We start from the raw sequence: 21,587 nt of genomic DNA, 5'->3' as shown, positions 1-21,587 counted from the left end.
ATTTCCAATCTTGGCCTCAGGATTACAAGGTAGTAGGGGAAGTCAATAATTCTAATGCCTAAATTCTGGGTCTGAACACGTTTTCCAAATAAACCTGTGGTTCATCCTTGGTAGGGTCCATATGCTGCCAGGCTGTTGTGTATGTGGATGGATAATGGGATTGTCCCCAGGCTGGAGGCCTGCAAACCAGGGAGGAAGGTTTTCCTCAGTGTTTTTAACCATTTTCAAGGAATGAGCAACCCAGTTGGGTGTAAAGTGTCACTGGCCGTGGCAGGGAAGGAACGAGGTGGTCTTTAAGGTCCCTTCCAACCCAGAGCAGCTGGTATTCCGTGATTCCATGAATGTGTCAATTTAAAACATCCACGCGGAAAACGCCAAGATCTTCACCAGAATCAGCCTGAGAGCATCCAGATGACAACACCAGTGGGTTTCTACTACTCTTCCATAGAATCGAGGAACGGTTTGGGCTGGAAGCGACCACGCCAGTGGGTGCTGAGCCCCGGAGGATGCCGAGTCCCAATGAATGAATGCCGAGCCTCGGCGGGTGCTGAGCCCCGCCGGGAGCGGACCCACCGTGGCCGCTGTCCCGCCGCTCGTTCCGCGCTTCCCCCGCTCGTTCCGCCGCTGTGGCCGCGGTTCCGCCGCTCGTTCCGCCGCTGTGGCCGCGGTTCCCCCGCTCGTTCCGCCGCTCGTTCCGCCGCCGTGGCCGCGGTTCCCCCGCTCGTTCCGCCGCTCATTCCGCGGTCCCGCCGCTCGTTCGGGCCGCCGCTTCCTCCTGGCAACGGCACGCGGTTTCCAGGGCCCGGCTGCCCCGGAAGCGGCGCGGGCGCGGAGCGGCCATAGGGCGGAGCGGCCATAGGGCGGAGCCGCGCGGGGCGGTGCCGGCGCTGAGCGCTGCCGGGTCGGGCCGTGGCCGTCGAGTGCCGTGAGGGAGGAGCTTGCGGTGGGCGCGGGGAGAGCAGCGGCGGCTCCGGCCCGGCCCAGCGCGGCCCGGCCCGCCCGGGGAGCGCGGCGCCGGCGGGGCAGGTAGGGCGGCGCGGCGCGGGCGGCGCGGCGCGGGCGGGGGGCGCTTCTCGCGGCCCGGGCTGGGCGCTGCAGCGCTGCCGGTGCGGCGGGAACGGCTCCGGCCGAGCGGGCGGAGCAGCCGCCGCGGGGCGGCCCGAGGGAGCCCGCGGTGAGGGGATCGCGGCTCTCCCCGGGGCGTGGGCGGAGGGAGCGGGGCGCATTCGGGGCGCGGGGCCGGTGGCGCCCGGCGCGGTTTGAGTGGGGGAGCGCGGCGGTCCGAGCTGAGCGACCGTCCCGGCAGAGCGGGGCGCGGACCGGCCGAGGAACGTGCCCTGGGAGCTGCTGAACCTGGTGGCGTTCCCATCAAAGGACGCGAAATGCTCTTTGTAACTGGAGGTGTATCAGCGGTGTATTTGTGTGAAGAAGTTATAAATCCCCTCCACGCCTGGAAAGTATTTCCTTCTACTGTTTGGCACGGTGTGGAACTCTAAGGGTTGGGGTTTGTTGTCTTATCCAGATCGTGGAATCGGGATGGTTTGAGTTGGAAGGATCCCAAAGGTCCTCTCATTCCAGCCCTGCCATGGGCACCTTTCCCCAGACCATGCTGCTCCAAGCCGTGTCCAAGCTGCCCCTGGGCCCTTCCAGACACGGGCAGCCTCAGCCGCCTCAGGAGGGTGGCATCTTCCTTCCCAAATGGCTCACTGCTACCAACACTCCCCTTTAGCCTTTCTCGACAGTGACTCCTCTGTTCGTGGGAAGTCTTCTGAGCAGAGTCCAGGCTCTGTTGAGCTGCCTCCCGTGCCTGACTGTGTGACATTTTCTACATTCCTCCTTTCTGGGCTCACTGTGACCTGCCTGAAGTCCCACTGTCATGGGTGGGACTCAGACTTGATTTTTTTTTTTTTTTTTTTTACTACTGACCTAATACTCCCCAAGTTTTTCAGGACCTGCCTTTTCCTTCTCTCAGCTTCCCAGCTGTGATTTACACAGGTTAATCCATCTCTACATCCCTGGTTCAGTGCTGTGTTGGTAACTCAATCTCTGTTGGGGAGGATGATGGCTGAACTGGGAATCATGGACTTTGTTCCTGGTGAGAAGCTCTTACTAAATATTAGCAGCATTTTCCCAAGACACATTAAAAACCCCCAAAAAAACAACAAAGAGTGCCTTTGATTTAGGAGTTTGGAGAGATTCAGGCTGCAGAATTCCTCAATGCTTGCCAGTGGCTCAAGTTTTGAAAGTGCCACCTGGGTGGTGAGGTGTTACTGATGAGAGAATTTGTGTTTCATGACATTGCTGTTACAGAGAGATGTGCACACTGGTTATTTCCACATGAAGCTGGGCTCACACTGGAGCTCCTGGGAGTCAGGGATGAGCTGGAGATGCTGCCAATGATAAATATCACCAGGAGTGCTTGTTTAGGGAAGGTCACTGCTGGCAAGGTGTGACCAGATAAGAAAAGAATTTAAGTATCATGGTGTGTAATAAAAAAACCATTATTAGTTTAAAAAAAAAAAAAAAAGCAGATGTACTTAGGAAGAGTGGAGGATGCAGGTGAGAGGTGCCAGGGAAATCTCTGTTTCCATGTTGGCTGCCCATGTAGCAGCACCCCAGCACTGCTGATATTCCAGCCTTTTGGCAAAAATCTTGCTGACTCCAGTGAAATTTTAGACTATTGGCTTGATAAAATCAGGGCTTTATGCTTCCTCCCTGCATAAGCACCTAAGCTTTTTTCAGATACAAGTGTTTCTTTAAACAGTCCCTGCCCTCAAATCACTTTTCCTAGACTTGGCTGGTGCCCTTTTTTATTCTTTAAGGGCTCCTGGGTGGTGAGCAAGAGGAGTCTCATCTCTCTGCTTTCCTCTGCCAGTCTGTAACTGTGTGTTTCCAACTGTCCTCACAAGTTTGGGCCAATTTGGGCTCCTTGCTGTGTTTTTGGGACATGAGGGCTGGAAACCCACACCAGGTTCTCACAATAAATTTATCTGTACATACCTGCCTGTGTTTATGCCAGAGTTGCTTCCTCTAAATCAGCTCTTCTCTCTGTTAGTGGTCTTGGCCCAGCTGCTGGCTCCTCATTTTCAAACCACACAGTCACTCTGTCCATGTTCTCTCTTCCCTGCACGTGTTTGCTCAAAGCTAATCCCTGATGGGGGAGCAGGGGAGGCTCTCTGGGATGCTGGGATGTGCCATGGAGAATCCTTCTGTGCTGGTATCCTTCATGTCTAAGACAGGTTGGTGGCTCACAGGTCATGGAAACAAGCTAATATCCTGTCTTTCTTTTTCCTTGAATTAAAAAGCTTTCCAGTTCATAAGTGAGCTTGCCTCTTTCCAGCCCATATATCTGGCTCTTCCATAGGAGTTTTCATGCTGTTCTGGTTCTCTGTATTGGCAACAACTTGCTTTTCTGTGCCAGAGTCACCAATGGAAATTATTCTGGCAGATTCAGAACTGTGCTGTGAGGGGTGTTTTCAACTGGGCAAGATCCTGAGTCCATCCTAGTCCACAGCCACTTGCTGCTTTCCCTGCTCTGACACTGCTCCCTTTTCCAGCTCTTAGGAAGCAATCAGCCACTGTGTATTTTCAGGTTAACAGATTAAATCCTGTGTAATGCCTTAAAAAGTGCTACCAGATGAGACCAGGAATCCATCTGGCCTGGTATCCTGCTCACTCGTAACCAGAAGCAGATGCCTGGGGAGGGGAGAACACAAACACAGCAGATATAATCCAGGGAAACAGTACTTTATTTTTCTCTCTCCAACAGTTCATGACCTCCCTGAGCCAGGTGTTGAAATTAGGAGCTTTCACACTTCTCTCCACGATATTCATGATTTTAGGAAAATACTTTTTCCATTCCTAGTAGTTTCGTTGCTGAATTGTGCACATATATTTAGACCTTTTGTGACTCTACTTTTTTTTCATGTCATTGCCAGCTCTGCTTCAGGTAAGGCAGGAGGGGTGGGGCACAGGACAACAGGGGATGTTGACAGATGTGTTGGGTTATATTTATGGTGCAGGTACCTCTTTAGAGGTATTTTATCCTATATTACAGTCTCTGTAATTACAAATGTTGTGCTTGTTCATTAGTGATCTTAAAATCATGAAGCCATGGTTTTTGTGGAATACTTTTCTTAGTCCTGCTTCTTAGGGTTGGCTTCAGTTCAGTCTGTCATGTTTCTTGAAGTTGATGTTAGGGTGGTTGTTCCTGATGTGCTGCTCTGTGAATTGTATCACCCACTCATATCATGAGATTTTACTGCAATTCCTTGGAGTCATGGCTCTTATTTACTTCTCATCCTGAATTATTCAGAGTAGCAAATGTTGTCATCTTAGTAACACAGCTCAGTGTAAAGCAGAATCCTTTGGTGAGCCCCTTCTGCTGCAAAACGGACCAGTTATTTATGTACATGAAGGATTTTTCTTTTATCCCATAGTTTTACTTTCCAGAGAGCTTTGATGGATTCTGCCATGTAGTATTCTTGCTTTTTTCCAATGGAGTGTATCAGCTGCTTTTCCCTTGATGTGCTCTGTCCACTGCAGAAGGAAGAAGGTCTAAAAATGACAGCAGCCCTGACTCCTGAAACATCATTTTGTACAGTGTAATTAGCCCTGCAGCAATTTAGGCTGGTCTTTAGGCCAGCTCTGGTTTGCCCAGCATGGCTGCCTGGGCTGGGGTGGTCCAGATGCTGCTGAATCCTTCTCTGAAAGCTGGGCCAAGAGACTTGCAGGTACCAGCTTTAATCAAGGGCATCCCCACATTTCCTGCTGTGTGACTTTGGGGTAAAGTGAGGCTGTTGCTGTCACCTCATCATGTTTTGCCACCAAAAGCCTTATTTCTGGGGTCAAGCAGGGAGAGAGGGGATGGCCAAGCTCAGCAGAGTATGTATAAAACACAATTTTAATTTTTGGGGGATGTTGTCTGATGATTCATTAATGCAATAATAGATCATGTGGCTTCTAACCTTTTTTTTTTTTGTCTTACTAAAAGCTTATAAATTTAGATTTTGTTTCCTTCTTGGACATTTAGCTTGCTGTACAGATGGGTTGGCTTTGATTACTTGGTCAGGTCACACTGTAGGGCTCACACCAATATTCCAACTGCCTTCCAAGGTGAAGGTAGGAATTAGTTTAGATTGGATGTTAAGATTAAATTCTTTTCTGTGAGGGTGGTGAAGGCCTGGCACAGGCTGCCCAGAGAAGCTGTGGCTGCCCCATCCCTGGAAGTGTCCAAGGCCAGGTTGAGCAGGATTTGGGGCACCCTGGCATTGTGAAAAGCATCCTTGTCCATGGCAGGGGGTGGAACAAGCTGAGCTTTAAGGTCCCTTCCCATCCAAATATTCCATAGTTCTATGAGTTGCTGCTTCTCTCATCCTGTCCTGGAGAGAATCACTTTTTGCTGTTAAAGAACTTGCTCCTGGTGTCACACACTGAGCTGGCATTTGCTCTGGTGACATGAAGGGACGTGGAGCCTGTTTAACACTGTGTGTCCTGCTTGTGCAGCCCACTGGTGACAGTGTGACAGCTGCTGCTCCATGTCTGAGGCTCTGATTTTCTGGTTTAAACTTGTAATTCTGATTTACAGGGGATTTCTTGTTAGCACAAAAAACTTGAGTTGCTCAAATGGTGGTGTCAGCTTAGGTCCTCTAAATGTTTGCTTGGTTCTTGTGTTTTTTTAATGTCTGGTGGCTCCTCTGCTCTCTACTGTGTTTTGAATGAACTTGCTATGACCACTTGCAAGCCAGACATTTGAGTTTTTTCATCATACTTTTAGACTTCCAGCATTTGTGAAGAAATGCTCCTGACCCTTGTTTTTGTCTATCTGACTTGCACTGTGTTGATTTTTTTTGTTCTAGCTGTGGATTTTCACATGGCTAATTCTTGTCCCATCTGTAGGAGTTCTTGAGGAGATGAGGATCTTATGAATCACCTTCTTTCCCCCCAAAGATGCATCCTCCTCAGATACACTCTTCTCTGGATCTGCTGGCTTTCTCTACTCCTCTTCTGCAATGTGAGAGGAGCCTTTGATTTTGATTGCAGGGGGCACTGCCATGGTGCTGTGGAAGATGTCCCTGCCCATGACAGGGGGATGGAACAGGACAGGCTTTAAAATCCTTCCAACTCAGCCCATTCTGGGGTTCTATGAAGTGGTAAAATTTCAGAATTGTTGTACTCTATGTTCCACATTAACACCCTGCACCCCCTGACTTTTGTTTTTTATTTGAGGGAGGAGGTATTTGAACTCTTTGTTAAATGGCTCATTTAATTTCTGGTTCATCAGGCTCTCCCTACCTTTTAAACAATCCTTTTTTTCCCTTAGAAATTGGCAGAAGCAACAATGAAACTCAGTAGGGCTGAAATCATAATTTTCTCCTGGCTTTTAGTATGTTCTTCCTTCTTGTCAGATCCTTTTGGAGCAGCCCATCTCCTGCAATGGATAGGTGTCTTTTACCTGTCTGAATCTTCTGGTTTGCTTTGCTCATCTTTGAGCAAATCTCTTCTGGAGAGCAGCTTAACAGCCTGAAAAGTTGACAGTGATTCCACTCTCAAGATCAGCCTGACAGTTTGTGTGTTGTGGAAGACAATTGAATAGCTTGGATTTGCTGCTCTGAGCATTTAGTTCAGGAATTGGGGATATTCACTGGGGATATGGGAAAATTGTTTTCCTGTCTGCCTCTGCCGTCCTGCTCTTATTTTTTTCCTCTTTTTTTCTTTATTTTTTTCCCCTTCTTATGGTTATATTGTGACATTCCTTTAGGCTGGGAATATTGTGGCTGTTTACAAATACGTGAAGGTTTCTCTGCAGTCCCAAATCTTTTTTTTCTGAGGTCATTGTGTCTCTGTAGCTCTTAGATGAGATGGCCACATTGTCTGTGGTGCATTAGAGGAGGCCACATCATTTATTAAATATCCTGAGTAGCTGCTATCCTGTGTTTTAATGTCCAGTGATAAAGCCTGGGGAGTTCATGCAGTTTGTGCTGAGGTTAAGAAAGCTCTGAAATACCTGCCTCCTACAGAGCTATTCCTTTTTCCCAGCCCACAAGGAATTGCTGTGTCAATGCCAAAGGTAGTTTAATCAAGTTGTAGGAGAAACCTGTTTGAACTCTGTGAAGCTGACCTCTCTGATGTGTTTCCTGGAGCTGTTTATTTTATGTTAGAAAAGATGCTCTCTTCCATCTTATTGATTTGCTGCAGAGCTCAGTTCATGGTTTAACCCCTGCCATGCCCTGGGCTGATTCCATAATGTGGGCAGTGGGCTGGGGGGGTTGGGATTCTGTCCCTCTGCCCTGCTCAGGTGAGACCCCACCTACAGATCTGCCTCCAGCTCTGGGATCAGACATCAGGAGATGGAGCTGCTGGAGCCAGTCCAGAGGAGGCCAAGGGCTGGATCCTGCTTTGGAGGGCTGGGGGTGCTCACCTGCAGAAGAGGAGGCTCTGGGGAAACCTCAGAGCCCCTGCCAGTGCCTGAAGAAGGCCCTAAGAGAACTGAAGAGGGAGTTGGGACAAGAGCCTGGAGTGCCAGGACAGGGCAGAGTAGTTTCCCATTGCCAGAGGTCAGGGTTAGATTTGATATTGGGAAGAAATTCTCTGTGAGGGTGGTGAGGCCCTGCCACAGGTAATATCTTGTTTGTAGAAGCCAAACTCAGTGTTCCTGTGTTTTGCACATTCATTTCTGAGTTACAAGTCAGAGGATAGATTCAGATCATTTCAGTTGCTGTCCTTCACATTAATGGAGAGCTCACAAGAAGAAAAATGAGCACAGGAAGTCTGTCTGCATCTGTCTAGTCCTGCACTTGGCAAGGATGGGTATATACATTGACCATAGACTCATTGACTTGTTCAGGTTGGCATCACCTTTAAGATCATTGAGCCCAGCCATTAATGTTACTTCTTTTATATAAAATTTTTTAGGGCAGTTTTGGAAGAGTAGTGGTTTGATGTCTCTCAGACTTGCTGGATCTTTGAGCTTTCATTCCTCATCACTCAAAATTTCTTCCAGATTTGACTGCTGTTTGTTGGGGTCTAGAGAGGAAGTTCTCTAAAATACAGCTTTAGTATTGTTCATCCAGGGTGACAATTCTGGCAAGTAATGGAAGAGTTTGACTCTTGTCAAGGTTGGAACAAGCTGCTTCATTCATTGTGCAGCAATCCCATCCTGCCTGATCTCCACTGTCCTTAGTTACCTTGTAACTGTCTTCCTTTGTAACACACAAGGCCAGTTTCATTTCTGCAGCTTATTTTTATTTCATAGATCTTAAAAGAACAAGTTGCAATGAGCAAATGAAATTTAAGAACCTTTAACATCTTATTTTAATGAAGCAGAGGTTTTACAGGCTTTGTAGTTGTCTCTTTTCAAGTCCAGGTTAGACTTCAAAGGTCTTGCCTTTAGGAGTTTCATGCCAACTCATTCTTGTTGTCAAATTTTGGCAGGTCACAGCTTTGTGCTGCAGGAAGGGACTGAGGCAGCACGTGCTTTAAGTAACTTCTTAGATGGAAATGAACACTTCCAAAATACCTGCTGTGTTTCATTCCTCCAGGTAGAGAGGTTCTTGGAAGTCTTCAAGGCCATGTTGGATGGGGCTTGGAGCAACCTAGTCCTAGTGGAGGGTGTCCCTGCCCGTGGCAGGAGGTGGGACAAGGTGATCTTTCATGTCCATTCCAACCCAAATCAGTCTGTGATTTTATGGTTCTTCCCCACCCTGAATAACTTTCACTCCCTAGTTGCTCTCTCATTTTTCTGGCCATGCCTACCTCAGCTGCCTTGCCTTCAGTGCTGGGTTGAATGCTTTGGAGCCCTCAGGTTCTCCAAATTATCATCCTGCAGCTGACATTAGGCCTCTAGCCACTTTGGCATCTGGTACTGCTCCCCAGCTTCCTTTCTTTGGAAAGGTTTTGACTGGTTCTGTGCAGTGTTGGCAGCACTGAGGCTTCAGCTTGAGTTGTGATAGCTGCAGTGCCAGTGTGGTAAATCATTGCTGGGCTGCAGTGGCATCTCTGGGGGGAGTACTGCTGCTCAAATCCCTGGAATTCTGTGATTAAAATCCAAGACTGCTATTTAGGCTCCAACACATTTCACAACTCTTTAGTTTTGTGTGGATTTGCTGGGTACTGCACTGGTACTTGGTGGTTTTTATCCCTTCTAAGGAGTTACTGGGTATGCCAGAATGCCTTTGCCTGTCAAGATCCATGACTGGGAACAGGATGTTTTGGAACCACTTGTTTTGTTCTTCCTGGGGCTTCAACTTTAAGGAGACAATGTGATTGAAGACACATTTGGGGGAAACTTGGCTGCTGTGGTGATAGCTCCAGGTTTTGGCTGGGGTCATGGTATCCTCCTGGCTGGGGCCTCTGCAGGGACAGGTTTGGTAGGAGAGTGATGTGCAGGGTGGCTGTTGGATGTTCATATATCCCTCTGTGGCACCATCTGTTTGCAGAGGCATTAGGGGATGGAGTGTGACTTCCAGATGCCTTTTGGACCATACACAGCATCTAATGCAGGAAATCTTGTGCCTGGTCGGACTTGGTGCAGTCATCTTAGTAATCCTGGCTTTGCATGCTTGAGCTAATGCTCCTGTTTGAGTTTCAGGCATCAAAATAGGTTCTTGAGCATCTCTGAAGGCCTATAGGGCTGAGGCAGATAGTTTAGAAGTTCTACAGTGGTGTCTTGAAACCAGATTCTTTAACTTGTTTTTTCTGACTGGCAGATTGTTGCAGTGATCCTGGACATCAAACTTCAGTTGACTGCTGTGCTCCTTCTGTGCTCATGGCTGATACTGATCCTAGGACCTAACACAGTTGAAGAAGCTGGGCCACCCCTGCCTCTTTGGCTTGGAAAATTATTAAATGCTTGACAAAACTGTTGCCCAAGATACTTTTTGGTAAACTGAGGCTTGTCTTCACAAACTGTTCATTCAGCTTCTGCTAACATTTTCAAAAGCTTGGAATAATCCCTTGTCTATCTGCTCTTGTGTGGCTGTTAGAATTGTTGTGTGAGGTGAGGTAGAGGAGGAAATGTACTGGCTAATGGGGTGTTCCAAAATATAATTGTGCTGATACCCCATCTGTTAAATCTTCTTGAGCTCCTCCTGCTGACTCTGAACATAGTAGTTTGGACATTTGAGTAAACCAGCCCTGAGTATCTGAGCTTCCCATAACTAACAGACTTGCCTGAGGCACAGGTGGCTAAATTTAGTCTTCCAGCAAGCTTGGTATGACCTTGTGCTGAAAGGATTTTCTACTTGTATCTCTCTCAACATGTAATCCCTGGTTTTGTGTGGTGGACAGAGCTTTGAGGCTCAATGATGCCAAACAGCTTTTTGTGTTTGTCATTGGCCAACACTTCCAGTGTGGCTGTTGCCAGGAATTGACTCCAGATCTGAGTGCAGTGCAAAAGGTTCACAAGTGATCTACTGCTACAAAGCCATGCTCACCAATGGCTTCAAAGGAGACAGACACAATGTGGTGCACAGAGTAGATTGCTTGGTAACAAACATTTCTAATTGACAGCTACACTGAAGATGAGGGCTTGAAAGTTGAATCAAAGCAGCATCATACAGATGCAATTTCCAAATTGTGGGAAATGTAATGTTTGCCTTCAAGATAACATGAATCTTATCTGTGCAAAATAGCTCTTCAGCTTCTGGGAGAAGTTTGTAGAGTGTGTGAGATGTTGCACAGAGGTGGCCAGTTCTGCTGTGTGCTTCCTCGTGTGGGTTTGCTCTTTGTGTGAAGTGAGACTGATCCTCCATGTTAAACTTCAGCAACTTCTTGTTGAAGTTGTTTCTAATTAAATGCATTATTCAACCTGCAAGCATAATGAGGAAGATGCCTTCAGTGTGTACTCAGGAGTACTCAGAGTACTTCTGGAGCTCTTCTGCATCCCCCAAAAATGCCAAACTCCTGTGGGAAAAGTTTCTGGGAAGCTGAATAGGATTTTTGTGTGTCTGCCATGTTGTTCAGGAGCACAGTGAGTGATGTGCATTTTTTGCCTTGTGAAAGAAGCTCTTTTGCAGGTGAGTGGGACAAACCCTTTTGGTTGGCATGGGCATGGCTTGGAGCCACTGGGATTCATCTCTCTGGCACTGACTCAGTTGTTGGTGGTGCACTAGTTTCTTGCTTGATACAGGTAGTACACATTGTTTTATTTTTTGGAAGGCTCAAATATTAATCTGACTAAGGATTAGGGTAGTTGAGTAATACACTGAGTGAATTGCATTGGGTGAGTGTGTGACTCCTATTGTGTTGTGCATTTCTGATCATTACTTTCTCTCTCCATATGTTTTCCAACCCTGGGGAAGATGTAGAGTTGAAGGTGAATGAGAAGCTGCCTATCCTGGGCAGTCTGAAATGCCTGAGACTCTTGGGATTGGGAGAATTTCTTTAAAAAGCAGACAGCAAACTTCTGAATGTTATTCTGGAGCTGTGTAGAAGCTGTTGGTTTAGGAAGTTGGGCAAACAAAAAATGTGATTAGACAAACTCAGGCGTGTCCATAAAATGAATGCTGGACAATTGTGTCCATGCCAGTATCTGTAATTCAGTGGCAGATCCTGGAGCAGACTGCAGAAATTCACTGCTCCCTGGATCATTCTCAATTTTCATGGGCAGAATTTGACACAAGTGTTCTCCTGCTATTAAATCCACCTTTATGAACCTCCTGCCTTTTGAGATTCCTGGGGCAGCATGAGGAGATGGTACTTCTGAAGAGCTCTGGAGGATGCCTTAGGGATTCTTACAGGAGAGGAAATCTCCAGCTGTTTCCAGGGCACTGTCCATATCCACAGGCCTCCCATGCTGTGCTGTTCAAAGGAGATTTGCTGTATAGTGTACTGAGGCTTATGAGTAAAAGCATTCCAGGAGGGGATAGGTAGATATGGAAAGGAGGAGGGAAATAAAATTAGAAATTATGGATGAAAAAAGGAATTGAACAGAAAGTTCTTGGTCCCGTTAAAAGTGAAAAAATTATTGAAATTCCACCTCTCTATGCAGAAACATCTGGGAGGAGGTGATCATAATGCCTCTCTTCAGCTCTCCCTGTGTGGGATCCAGCAGGCTGGCAATCAGCTGATAGCCCAGGATGGGGCAGAAACAGCCAAGAGTGAAGCAGCACAATTTAATGTCCTACTCTGTCTTACTAATTGCATGCAAGGTGTATATATATGTATATATATATTTATATGTATGTATAGGGGTGATCCCAATATGTTCCTGGGGCTGTTTCCCTTGTGTTCATGGCATAGCTGACCAACTGTGGGTTGCTTTTTTAGCTTCCTAGTCTGTGCCTGCTAAAAATCTAGTTTTAATCAGACACTGACCTATTAAAATAGTAATTTTAACCACGGATGAGGAGCCATTAATGTAGTTTCATACTGAAACATGAAACTTGGTACTTCAATACTTTCCCTGGGATTGAAACATCCTATTCTGGAATGTTCACAGCTTGAAGTCTTTTTTGTTACCTCTGCAGAGGTAACAAAAGGGCTGCTGTGCCCAAAAGGAGAGATTTTGTCCTGCCTTTCCCATATACTGCTCGTCAAACCTGTTCCTGAGCTGCCCTGAGTTTCTAACCTGGCACAGAGCTCTCCAGGTATTGTTGGGTTGGTTTTCTCCTGTTGCTGTGATGAGTTAGACTTGCTCAGCAGTGGGTCTGATAAGGGGAGAAGCCAGAGGGGTTCCTGCAGCTCTTGGGTTACTCCATGTTGCAGAGAGCACGTGTGGGTTTTCCTGCAGAGATGCTGTTTTGTCCTGGTGTCAGTTCTAAGCTGCAGGCATCTTCCCAACTTTTGGGGCACATGTGGATTGTTGTGGGATTCACACATGGAGGAGAAGAGCCAGGAGGGAGAACCAAAAGCAGCAAAAAACCTGAGGTCTCCTGAAAACTTAAGGAGCAGCAGCAGAGGCCCTGAGGAATGGAGACTACCCAGCTTAATTTAGTGTCTCTCCCTCTCTTTAGAGAGCCATAGTGTTACCTGAGCATGTGATGAGCTTTCTGAATCTCTCAAGTAAGGAAAAAGGATCTTAAATATCTGCATTTGGGTTCCTGGCTTGTGCTTAGATCTGAAGAGGGTTATGAGCTGAGCTGGCTGTTTGAAAGAGCACTAAATCAAGAATCTGTTAATGATTGAGTAAACCCATGTAGTAAGGGGGGAGTGTGGAGCAAGTCATCATTGCTGTGCAGGTTGGGAGCAGCAAGTGCTCCAACAGCTCTGTTATCATTTCTTGAAAAGAATGTGAAGAACTGAAGCAGCTCATCTTCAGATGTGAATCAAAAGGATCTTGCAAGAAAACTCCTTAGACTAGATGGGATTTTTTTTTTTAATTTAAAAAAATTTTTTTAAAGTATTACTGCATGATGGTCCAGGTTGAGATTGGCACCTGGAGTGTGAACTCAGCCATGTCTGACAGCAAATGCCATTTAGTATGACTTTAACTTAGGAGGGTTTTATCCCTCTTCCCAGTGGCACTGAGAGTGGCAACATTTATTGTGCAGATGCTAGAAGGATATTAACTGTGTGATTCATATAACCCATAAAGGGATCCTTGGAAAAGAAGGAAATAATAGTACTACAAAATATGAGCCAAGTGCAATGTGATAATGGTAACAGAGTGTGTGAGCTATGTACTGTGCACTTCAGAGGGGGATAGAAGGTGAGTGCTGTGTAGAGACACTTTGCCAGACTGTGATCAAAGTCTTCCTCAAAGCCTTTTTCCATAAGACAATGAGAGTTGGAAATCCCACTATTAACTATTTTTCATAACTCAATGTTTATTCAAGGTGGTTGGTCTGTTTTGACCCTTCTCCATGAACTCAGGGCACCCAGACCCTTACTGGGTGCTGTTGTGGGGTTCCCTCTGCTCTTGATGCTGGAGATGCCAAAAGGGAAAAACTCAATTTCTTTGCAAAAAAACCAAAAAAAACCAAAAAAGAGTAAAAAGCAGATGTTTCATATTAAGATATGTGCTTGTTTTTCCCTGAGCCACACACTTTCTTCCAGACTACTGTTCCTTGTACAGTATCTGCAGCTGCTGCAGGTGAGAAGGTTAAATCATCTCAAAGTGAAAAGTAAAATACTCCTTGGGTGGGCTTTCCCTGTTTGAGTTTTAGGCTCTGGAAGCTGTACCAGAGAGGTCAGGGTTTGGGAGCAGAGGCTCACATTAAAGGATAAATTAGAGTTCTCTTCATGAGCGTCCTCAGCTGAGCTGTCACATCTCTCTGCTCCCAGGCTGAGGTGTCACCAAACCACATCATATGGAATGATTGCTGCTGGAAGCACTGTGCAGCTCCATGCTGGGAATACCTCAGGTACAGTCAGGGAATGTCATGAAATTTAATTTAGAATAAGGATTTAGAATAAACAGGCCTCTGTTCCTGATGAGTCAAAAGATTTTAAGAATCTCATTCCATGATGTTCCTGTGTTGTAAGTAGACTCTACCTGAAGTTTCCTTCTTGTTTCCTCTAAGCTTTTTATTCTTGTATTATTTGAGGCACTGTTCACACTCAGAACATTCAAACTGACTTGGGGAGGCCCAGAAATGCAAACCACTGGAGGTGGGAAAATGGATAGTATTCTTACTCTCTTCCTTCCCCTCCAGTGATGTGTTCATGGCTGCTGTTCCAAACTGCAGGTCCAGCTAGCTGTGCCCTATTCTTTAGTTCTCCTCTTTAGCTCTTGAGGATGTGACACGAGGTATTTCACCTCTGACTTGGATTACCAAATCCAACTCCTGTGCTGCACAGACACCCCAGCAATCCCACCCTATGCCTGAGAGTGTTGTTAAAAGCTCCTTGAGCTCTGGCAGCCTTGGGGCTGTGACCATCCCCTGGGGAGCCTGTTTGGTGCCTGACCACCCTCTGGGGGAACAACCTTTTCCTAATGCCAGACCTAACCATCCCCTGACACAACTTCAGCTTCATATATATATTTAAAGGTTTATGCTGAAGCTGTCTGGCAGAGTTGTGTCCACACACCTGGAGGGACCTCACAATTTTCCAAATGGATGTGGAATGCTTTGATTGACAGCCTGCTCATGTGAATCCCCATTGATCCAGGACTGATGGGTTGCTTTTCAGACAACTCACCTGGTTCTGGAGAATTGCACATCCTCTTTCCAGAGAGTTGCATATCCTGGGCACTGCTAAGCTGTGGTCCTCATTGTCTGAGCTTAACACAAGTCATCGTGATGGCTCTTGAGGTTGTGTTCCATCATCTAATGCTGGTGGGAGCTATTTTACCTTTTCTGCTGTGCCCAATGGTGTGAACACTTTGGAGCAGGGCAGTGTCAGGTTGGAATTTGAATATTGTTCTTGTGCTTTAACTTGGAAAGAGTACAAATACCTCAAACCAAAAGATGAGCAGCTTTTTCAAAGTGTTACTCACGAGTTTTGTGCTCTTAACTGGTAATAAAATAATAATGAGCTGAAGCACAAAAGATCCAAAATCTGTCTCTGTACCAGCTTCCTGAGAAGTGGATTTGTAGACTCACCTTCCTTGCTGTGGCAGAAGTCAAGTCCTCAGGGAGGCAGAAAGTGGCTGTGCTGTACCCTCACCTTGGAAGCACTGTGCCACACAAGTCACTCCTCCTGGGTCAGACTGGCAGGTATTTCCTTGGCCCCTGGAGGACATGGAAGACCTGGTTGTGCACTCTAGATAGCAAATAGTAGCTTTTCACATGATGCCTTCTAGGTTGTTCGTTTTTGCTCTGAAACTGAAACAAACTTCTCATCTGCTCCTTGCTTGGAAAAGTAATGTGGGAAACTATCAGCAAGGCTTAAAGCTTCTGGTGGAGCCCTGTTCTCTCACACTGGCAGCTTGGAGAGTTTTGGAGGGTCTTTGTGGCTTCTCTAGCTGGTGTGGTGGTGTTTCTCTTATCCTGTGATGTTCAGATAATGGTTTAGGTTGAATAGGCCCAAAACCTCATCTTGTTCTGTCCTCTACCATGGCCAGGGACTCCTTCCACCAGACCAGAGCCCTGTCCAACCTGGTCTTGGATACCTCAGGGGTGGAGAGTCCACAGTCTGTCTGTTCCAGTGCCTCACCTGGAAGAAGTGAAGAACTTCCTTAAGTGGCTTTGAGGGCTGCCCAACATGCTGCTCATTGGCTGTGTGCTGGGGAGAGATGGCTTTGCTGTGGTTCTGCTGACTGGTGTCCTGACTACAGCATGTGTGGGACCCAGCTCCACAGCCCTGAATGCTTCATGCCCTCCTGCCCTTGGTACTCTGGAAAATAAGTAACTCAGAGCAGAGCATCCTCCTGGAAGGATGCTGCACAACCCCTGCATGGCTGTGGAACATCAAGGGCTGTTCAGCTCCAGGTGTGTGTCTCACTGGAGCCATCCATGCCAGGACATGTCACAGGAAATGTGCTCAGTGTCTGAAGATGCTAATTAAGTGCAAAGAGAGTTGTCAGGAGCTAGAAAGGGTCCCACTTGCTAGTCATAGTTTCAGACATCCTCTTTCATTGTCATTTTCATTCTGCCTCATTGTCCCCTGGACTCTCCATGATGTCAGGCTTTGGGTATCAAGGCTGGAAAGGGGTAGGCTGGAGCTTGTTACCATGATAAACTGGTGCTCTAACCAGGCTGTCCTCATATTCTCACTTGTTAATCATTGCTTTCTGCTGCTGCCAGAGGTGCCTTTCTGCTCTGTGCTTGCAGCTAAATGAGATTCCTGGCTTCCTGGCCACATTCAACATGGGCAGGATTTCTTGGTGTGTGGCCAGGAAAAGGATAAAGAACAAGCTCTGCATTTTCAACCTCAGGATGCTGGAGCCACATCTGTGTGAATGTGGGAGTCGTGTTTGCTGTGCTTCAGGTCAAAAGCTTTGTTAAAAAAGGTCTTGAATGAGGTGAGGATGGGTTTTGTCACTTGGCCTTGCCAGTAGGAAGTGGCAGAGTCTGACCAGTGTGGGATTTTCCCATGTTACATTTTGATCCATCCTCTGTAACATGCTGGTTGTCTTGTTCTTTGAGCAGAACATGAATAATGTAACTCCTGGTTCAAACCTGAACCCTAGGATGTCATAAGATGATTTATTTACCTTTATTGCTAAAGTGAATCATTGTACCATGGAGTGTATTATAAATAGTCTTCTGTTTTGCTTCCTTGTTTGGAGTCACCACCAAACATTGGGATTGGTGTAAGGAAACTGAGTTTCTGGCCAGTGAACCCAGCTAGAATTTCTTATGCACAGCTTTTGGTTTTCTTTCTAAGTTTAAGTAGGGCATGTTCCAAGTGGCAAGAGAGCAGAGCTGAGTGTTCAGCATTTAAATATGTGGACTGTCATGTTAATGGGATGCTCCAATTTTTTGCCCAGGAGTGGATGACAGGTGACTAAATAAAGCTGCAGTGTGATTGTGGTTTCCCTTTCTTTTAGGTCTTGGTTTGGTACAAGTTTGGCTGGTTCTTCCTTGCTGCAGCCTCTGACCTGGTCAAATAACTTGGAATTACTTTAGTATCAAGTAGAACAAAAGTTGGCTTTAATGCTTCAGAGTAGATTTTATATTGAGGTCTATATTCAGCTCCCTAATGCCTTTTCATTGGGGAGGAATGAGTGTCACTGCTTGTACACTGGAGTAGTGGTGTGTGTTCCTCACCCTGGTGGTTGGCTTCATTCTGAAGCTGGTGCTGGATAATTACAGAGGAGGATTCAATAATGATAGCTGTTGGGAGCTCGTGAGGACTTTGAAAGTCTGCTGCAGCCCCACTGAGCAATCCTCCAGGCTTCTCAAGGACAAAAACCATGAACAACATCAGAATAGCATGGATGTGACTTGGACTGGACTGTCTACAAGCTCCTGAAAGGACAGGGCAGAGGTGGACACCAAATTCCCACGTGCTTTAGTCAAACTGGTGTCACTCAGCAGCACAGCCACAGTGACTTTGGTCTGTCTTGTTCTTCATGTTGGAGAAAGCAAAAACACCCTCTGGTTTAAGGTATTAGTATGGACTTTTATGTTACCTTGTTGTAACAGTTGGAAAAAAAAGGATAAAGTGCCAACTTAGCTTGGAATACCCATTTGGGAGCTGGTTGCTTGTAGCCTGTGTAAGGGAGTCTCCTCTGGTTTTTCAGGAGAATCATCTTTAGCTGACAGTCAGAACTTAAAGTTGCTTTTTAAAAATTTCATTTTTAAGAAAGCACTGTCTTCTGAACTTAATTTCTCATTACTTATTGCATAGAAAGCTGTGAGTTTGCACTGACATAGGGTAAGGAGAATGATTTTCCTATGAACAATAGGGTTTGGCTCCATTTTGCCCCCAGTACTTGTAAACCAGTACCCCCCAGCTGAAACCAAACAATGCCTTTTTTGTTTATATGCAGAATATAATAAGATTGGAAGTCACTGGTGTGAAGTGCTGCACTGAGACTTCCTAAAATGTGCTTTCTTCCTTACCAGGTTCAGTACCCCCATGAGTGCCTGGCTGCTCTGCTGCTCCCTTGCCCCAGCACTCGCTGCCCTGAGAAGCGAGTTACACATCGTGGGGTGAGTGCCACTACCTCTGATATTCTGGGCTGTCTTATCTCAGAGCCCAAATATTCCTTCCTAAGAAACCCAAACTCTCCTGTATTTGATAAGAGGCACCTCCCTTATGGAAATAGGGAGAACTGAGGCTGTTCAACCTGGAGAAGGGAAGGTTGCATGGATACCTCGGAGCACCTTCCAGGATCTGAAGGGGCTACAGGGAAACTGAAGAGGGACTGTTCATCCAGAACTGTAGTGACAGGACAAAGGAGAATGACTTCAAACTGAAATAAAGGAAAGTTAGGTTAAATGCAACTAAGAAATTGTTCCCTGTGAGGGTGGTGACACCCTGGCACAGGTTACCCAGAGAAGCTGTGGCTGCCCCATCCCTGGAAGTGTCCAAGGCCAGGATATGGCTTGGAGCAGCCTGGTCTAGTGGAAGGTGTTCCTGCTCATGGCAGGGGATGGAACAAGATGATCTTTAAGGTCCCATCCAACCCAAATGATTTTAGGATTCTTTGATTTTCTATATAAGGCAAGACACTAAAAATCCAATCTTATCTGGACTATCAATGAAATACCTGCTGAGCCTATGGAAGGATACTTAGAGGCCCAAGTGTAAGTTGTTCAGTTCTTATTCCTTGTTCCCATTTTGATTTTTTTTTTCCTCTCAGTTTTGTCAGCATTTTTCATCTGAAGTAACTTATCTGTGAACTTACATCCCTGATTTCCTTTCCCTGGCATTATTTTTAGAAAGATGCTTGTAAAGCTGAGAAGTAGGTAGCTGCAGTGTTGCTTGCCAGTGACAAACAAGGAAATTGGACAGGATTAAAGGCAGGGAGAGTCCAGAGTCTTTTGTGGTGAGCTGAGAGCAGAGTTCTTGTGTTCTGTGTATGTGTGTTTGTGTGACAAATAAAACAAGGGCCAGGTTACCTATTCTGTAACAGCTCACCTATGGAATGAGCAGAAAACTCAAAATTGAAGGAGTTGGGAAAATTTTCCTCTCCAGAAATCAAATGGAATGGTATTTGCAGGTGAGTGTGTTGGACTGATGCCAGTGGAGGTAGATCCCTTCATTTAATGAAAATAAATCAGTGAGTCTTCTGGTTTGGGGAAGGTAGTGACCTTTAGGGAGTACAAGTCCCTGCTTGGCACAAGGGGTCTTTGGGGTGTATATAAAGGCTGAAACTGGCACTAGAGTTCCCTTTCTGGACTTCTGAAAAAGAATTTATGTAGTGATAAACATTTTTTTTTTCTTTGCTGACTAAGTGATCCTGATTAAGCCATTGGGATGTTTTGTTTAGGGCCATAATTGTGCAGCATCCTTTGGGAATGTTGTTTCTGGTTTTGGCCAAAATGATGTGATGAAACAAATTATTTTAAAATTATAGTTTCCATTTAGAATTTTCTGTGTGGACATCTTCATGAGCTCTTTTGGTTATTTCAGATGGGGGCTGGGGGGCACAGTGGATGGGCCACAGTGTCATCATCTCAGCAGCTTCCAGCCTGGAGGAGAAATCTGTTTCCAATTCTGCTTGATATTGTATCTCAAATTATTCTTGCAGCTTCATTCCCTGAAACTAATTTGTCTATTTTTGGTGACAGTAGTAGGAGTATCATTAGTTGTTGAGAAGTGTTTAGTTTGAGCAGTTCAGGCTGGTGCAGTACAGTGCTTTAATATCTTCTGTGAGCCCAGCAGAGGCTGTGTCATCTGCCTGGACCTTCTTTCACTTTTTTTTTCCTCAAAGAGAAGCTCCTGCAGTCTAAAACTTTGCTGTTGTGATGTCATGGAGGATTTCTTTTGGAACTGGAGTCACTGGCTTGTTTTTCTACATCCTGCCTGTAAGATGTCTGGGATCTTGAGAAGTCTTTTTGACTCAGATATACCTATTTCCCAAGGTTTGCATTTGTAGCATGCTTTTTCACTTGGGTGAAGCTTGTTTCCTGTTCCTGCCTCCTTTTATCTTTCTGTATATTTTAACTTAATATTTAAAGATGTACTGGTTTTCCCATTCTATGACTTCCAGGTGCTACTGTGAGCCAGCACTCTGCCTCCTGACATTACTTGTCTGTGTGTGTCCTCACCTGTGTGTTCCCTGCCTCCTGCCTTCTTCCCAGCTCCAGTGAAACCAATGCCAGATGCTTCCCTCCTGCATTTGTGCTGCAGAACCAGACACTATCCATGTGCCTGAGGAGCTGGCTCTTGGCACTGCCATAGTGACCTCAGTGTGCTCAGTCAGCCACATCCAGCTTGAGGAATTTGGCCTGAAGTGCAATTTTTTTTTCCTTGGATAGCATAAATGAACAAGAGCAATAGTATCTGCAGTCTCAAGCTGATATCCAAAATGAGGGAGACAGCTGTGAGGGTTGTAGGTGCCTCCTCTGTACCCTGGTTGCATCCAGAGAGCAGCTCTGGTAGTGTGGGGAAGCCTAAATTTCTTTTTGTGCATGAAGCTTTCTAGTTGCATTAGTCATCCATCAGGCTTCTGGATTATTTAAGTGCTTAAGCATTCCTCAGAAAACAGCAATATCTATTTGTAGAAAGGTACATCATGTAAAGTGCAATTCCCATATATTGGAGCTGCCTGCTGGAGATGTTCTTGGGAATTTTGTCTCTCCAGTTGTGGGACTTTAGGAGCTGGAGAGCTCCCATCAAAGATCTGAAATCTTGGAGGCTTCTGGTTGGTCCTGTGTATATGGTGATACATTAGAGCTCCTCTCAGCTTCTCCCAGGAAATCACTCCTCCTCAGCAGCCCAATGCAGCCTCAGCTGGTTGATATTGGTCTACAGACTCTGAAAAGCCCTGAGGAAAAGGTGATCTGTAGCATTAAGGGAAAGTATTCTTCCATTGAGCATGAGAGAAACTGACTTAAACAGTGAAAGACCAAAACCCTCTTCTCTAACTCTTGAACTTGTTCTGTCTTGAACTCAGTCTGAAAGTGCCTAAAGCTGAAATGGTCCATTTTTAAGCTGTAACTCATCTGTGCTGTTTGCAGAAAATCTTTAGGACAGTTCATAGCTAGAAAGATAATTCAAATACAATTATATCCCCATAAACTTAGAGAACTCAAATCTTCACAGGTTTTGTAATGCCTGTAATGTGAGTTGACTTCATTGTATTCTAA

At 45.9% G+C, this 21,587-nt stretch overlaps 2 protein-coding genes across 5 annotated transcripts in view; one reads left to right on the top strand and one right to left on the bottom strand.

Moving 5' to 3' along the window:
• The window catches only part of SNX22 (sorting nexin 22), a 192,650-nt gene that overhangs the window by 91,410 nt on the left and 79,653 nt on the right, over nt 1-21,587 (bottom strand). The window lies entirely within an intron of this gene.
• The window catches only part of CSNK1G1 (casein kinase 1 gamma 1), a 93,231-nt gene continuing 72,511 nt past the window's right edge, over nt 868-21,587 (top strand). Inside the window, exons 1-2 of one of the 2 annotated variants that reach the window (XM_079317948.1) lie at nt 868-1,026; nt 18,396-18,482. The gene's annotated coding sequence lies outside the window, so the exon portion shown is untranslated. The remainder of the gene's footprint in view (nt 1,027-18,395; nt 18,483-21,587) is intronic. The other variant, XM_079317949.1, reaches the window with a different exon arrangement.

This window comes from Erithacus rubecula, assembly GCF_903797595.1.
Source record: "Erithacus rubecula genome assembly, chromosome: 14".
NCBI classification, from domain to species: domain Eukaryota; kingdom Metazoa; phylum Chordata; class Aves; order Passeriformes; family Muscicapidae; genus Erithacus; species Erithacus rubecula.
This window is presented reverse-complemented; position numbering and strand designations above follow the sequence as displayed.